Source organism: Chenopodium album, chromosome 14 (assembly GCF_948465745.1).
Source record: "Chenopodium album chromosome 14, dcCheAlbu1.1, whole genome shotgun sequence".
In the NCBI taxonomy this organism is placed as follows: domain Eukaryota; kingdom Viridiplantae; phylum Streptophyta; class Magnoliopsida; order Caryophyllales; family Amaranthaceae; genus Chenopodium; species Chenopodium album.
This window is the reverse complement of record NC_137847.1, coordinates 48,392,609-48,397,330: the sequence shown is the minus strand read 5'-3', so window position 1 is coordinate 48,397,330 and position 4,722 is coordinate 48,392,609.

Below are 4,722 nucleotides of genomic sequence, written 5' to 3'. Positions count from 1 at the left end.
TGCAACAATTATCATATTTAGAAGTTTCACAAACAGTACAACTTTTTCTTATTTGCGTTTCTTTCCCCTCATCACATGGGTCGATCCCTATAATTATTCCTCTGTATCTTTCTCCTCTTTTCAAAAGTCGTGTTCTCTCCTCATGTTGCAATATTAAAAGAACGAATAAAGTATATAGAATAGAGTTAAAGGTGTGAAAAATGACTCGACCTAAGAAACAAACCAAAAAAAATCAAACTCAAATATGAGTTTATCTAAGTTTTTAAGCTATCGAAATTGTTCTAAACTAATTTGATGTTAACTCACGATCCACCGATTGAAGCGATTAGTTTATATACTCTATCACACTCCCTTACATGAGAGTTCTTTGGACTTGAAATTTAGATGCTGCATTGAAATTTCTCACTTAAAAGTGAGGGGGTGGATGAAATTTGAACCCATTACCTTTATGTCATGTTGGCTTTGATACCATCACATTAGAAAACCATCTCAATCAAAAGTTTAAACTAATGGTTGAAGCCTAGTATCAATTTATATAATCTATCACAATCAAATAACTTTAAATGGAGCTAACTCCACATCTGACCTACTAAATACTAATTACTAGAAACTCCATTTTTTATCAAATAACAAATGATATCAATATGACTGATAAAATTTGACTACAAGGTTAAGTGAAAAGGATACTACTTTTAAACAATGAACTACAAGTCTACAATTAATAATAATTTTAGCACGCACCTACTTGTAAACTCATAAGCTCCTTGAGTCATAAGTATGTTATAGCCTCATAAACTTACACAAGTCAAGTTGTCATGATTACATTTAGGGGCCGTTTGGTTCATCCAGGATAAACGGAATGGAATGAACAAAGGGAATGGAAGAGAATGGAATGAAAATACCTAATATTCTCTATGTTGTTTGTTTTAAAAAGAAAGGGAAACAATCCCATCAACCCGCCACCACACAACCACCCCACAACCACCTAATTCATTCACTTTCCACCTTTTCTAGCCACCATCCGTCCACCAGCCGCACCTTCGCCGCCCTTCGCCGGCCCCCACGCAGCTCTATTTTCCCCGAAAATCATCCCCGAAAACCCTAGAAACATCCCTCCCCTGAAAAACATCCTTCACTCCTCGAAAAACCCGCCGTCCGACCCTCCCCCACCCTCGAAACCCTAGCGGTTAGGGATAGGGAGAGATTTCTAGGGTCATACGGGGTTGGGGATGTTTTTGCGGGAGGAGGGGAGATTTTTACGGGGAGGGGGAGAGGCGGCGAGGTCGTTGGAGAGGCAGCGAAGCGTGGGTAGTACGGTGGTTGGGTTTCTCGGTGGTGTGTGTAGGTAGGAAGGTGGTGATGTGGTGGTGTAGTGGTGGCTAGGGAATGGGGATGGAAAAGTCTAAGGGGGGTGGGGAATGAACTTAGAGAGATTTGGGGTAATAAAGAAGGTAAAGGGAATGGGAAAAATGGTCTAACAAACAACAACAAAGGGAATGAGGGCAGTTAATTTCCATTCCCTTTGATGATTAACCCCAACCAAACGGTCTCTTAGGTCTATGCATTTTTATGGTCTTAATCATCTTATAAAACACTTTACTTGGATAATATTATTTGAATACATTCGGATAGGTCCATTCAAATTTGACTGGGACTTGTTGTAATTTGGTCAAAACTTGACCCAAATCCGATAAACAAAGAAGTCCATAAAAATCCATCTTAATGCCGAACCAATTCAAATCGAAGCCAAGATTGGCCCGAATCAAATTGTCCAAATCGAAACAATAGCTTTGTATTAAACTTGAGTGTGAAGTGATAGATGGCTGATTTATAGTATGGCACAAATTGATCGAAAAGGAATTTGAGGCAAGGAGGGAGTACTCTATAAGTTCGTGTATAAGGTGTTGTACGTCCTAGTTTAAAGCTGTTTTTAAATACCAGTTGTACATAGAAAATTACATAATTTGACCAACCATACATTTTCTTCGCATCTTTATGTTCCATCAATTGTCAAACTTTTTAGATTCATAACTTCCAACAAAGATTATGTATTCCGAGAATGTAATCATAGATTAAGACCGTTTTAGTTTAGAGCATTATTCCCAATAGTTGTGTATTATGGATAAGGAGACCGTGGAAATTTGAAAAACAAGTAGTGCAAACAATGAAGAACATAGGGATTAGGGAGTACTCAATATTAGCCTAGGACAAACAATTAAAATTAACTTAGGAATTAGGAAAAATAAGATTAAAAATTAATTGTTTCATATTTTCCAACTTAATAGTTAGTTGATACATATTGATACAAAGCTCCCAGTACTCAGTTACTCACTATCTCTTGAAATAGAGGTGATTTCAAATGGGCCACTGGGCCACTGCCCACTTCTGTCAGTCTTTAGGAAGAATTTAGCCCAATTCTTAATACCACTTGATAGTTAAATGAGTTAAAGATGAAAATTGGGCTAAATACATCTTGAATGAGCCCTTCATGTTGAATCCAATGCAAGGCTCAATTAGTTCAACTTTTCTGAGAGAATCAGCCCACTTTAAATCATACGAAGTACTTCATTAGATAGCCTTTTATGGAAAAACTGAGCAGTGAGCTAAGAGCTTTAGTTTATGTGAGGATCTAGGTGGTAGAGCACTCGCATGTAGGGGGTCAAGGCCTTATAGTTAGTTATAGAGCTTGGATGGCCGGACAGGGTGGCGTTCCGCCATGCGGATTGGGTTGAGGGGTTATCTGGCAGGTGCCAAGGGAGCAATGGAATGCAAGGCCTCGGAAGTGAAGGAGGGAAATTTTATCTTCTACGAAGTTTTAAATACTAATTAATCTGTAGTATATGAAATTTTGGGTTTTGATATATTTAGGATATTCATTTAAAAATGTATAACAAAATCATGCATAGATTTTATCAACTTTTGACACTTTATATGTAGCCTCGAAGGCTAGTATATTGTATATCGTTTTTCTAAAATTATAGCAATAATTCTTTTATCCTAGTGAATCTAGTTATCTAGTTGGTATGGGTATTGTAGGCAATGGAAATTTATTAGTAATTAAATAAGTTTTGGGTCAAAATCATGTTAGTAGCCCATTTTCAATATAGCCCACCCAAATGAAATATTCAGTTAAAACAAAGTTCAATTTGTAAAGCATTTGGGCTAGTTTATATTTCTAGTAATTATTCAATTGGATCACGGGTCAACGTGACCTAACACGGCTAACAAGTCCAAAAAAGTGACTCTATCAGTCTATCTTCTGTGTCATCTTCTATATCAATTGAAGGCTCATACTTTGGTAATTCTCTCCAAAGATGGAGCATAACAAATTTGTATCGACTATTCATATACATTCAAATTTATGTATTCAAACGGAAATTGAAATTCATGTTCCTTCTTGTGGTTTTGCTCAAACGAACCTTTTAACTCAAGTTGGACTAAACAAATAACACCCTGCTTTCACTTTTAGGTTGTAATTACAATTATAAACACTTGTGAACTTTCTAAAGGCAAATTCACTAGTTACTTAATTCTTGTATATTATATTTAAACAAACAAATGTGTATACTAATCTTACTTTCAAACAACAAAGTGTTGGCTCATTTGATAAAATTCTTATCTCAGACTCAAGAGATATAGGATTCGTATCCTACCAAGTGAAAATGCTTGGGGTAGGGATTCCCCCACCTTCTCCTCTACTACTAAGTGTCTGATCCTCAAATATTGAACCAAAAAATCGTGAGGACTGATGTCTGATCAGAGTCAAATAATTTTTTTTTTCAATTCACAACCAATTTCTATAGAATATGAGTGAATGTTCGATTTAAGATCAATGTGAGACAAGGTTAACAATACATAAATAACTAGGGATGACAACGGGTCGGATTCGGAGCGGATTATGCTAAATCCGACTCTGACCCTGTAGGAAGTGCGAGGCTAAATCCACTCCGACTCCGACATCTGACTTCGAGACTACGACTCCAATCCAACTTTAAAATCCGACTTGACTCCGTGTTTTTTTCGGTTATTCAATATACTTTGAGAAATTGGGCTATTTGGGCCTTTGCGATCCACACTCAAAATCCACGATACATCGCAGACGGAGTCGGATAATCCGTTAGAGTCAGACATTTGCCGGAGTCGGATTTTATTATCGGATTTTTTGCAGGATCCGACTCCGACCCCCTTCGACTCAGAGTCGGATTATTTTAACGAAGTCGGACTCGAGTTACTTTTTTCTCGGAGTCGAAGCGGATTTTTTTTCCTAGGATCCCATCCGGGCTGAATTGTCATTCCTATAAATAATGCACAAATGCAAAGTGATGCACTAAAAAAAATAGAAGGAATGTAAATTTGTCTAGTGAGCACATGATTCTATTTTCATTGAAATTTATTAGCATAACTGTTCAATCTTCTAAATTTTCCAAGTTTACACTGTAGCTAGCCAAAATCATTGGAGTAGTTAATAATGTGGTACATAATCAACAATGGTTGGCCCTACACAATAAGCAAAGGGGACCCAATCTTCATCTCGGACGTTTGCAAATTGAGCAAATGGCGTTTTATGTGTAGAAGAAGCATTAAACAGAAAAACGACCACTGACTTTCAGAAAAAGCTTAAAAAATTAAACTTCTTCAACTACCCACCAATACACATCAACATTTGCATTCAATATTAGCTTTTTCTTTTGTTGAATATGGTAGAAGATTAGGGTAGTTGCT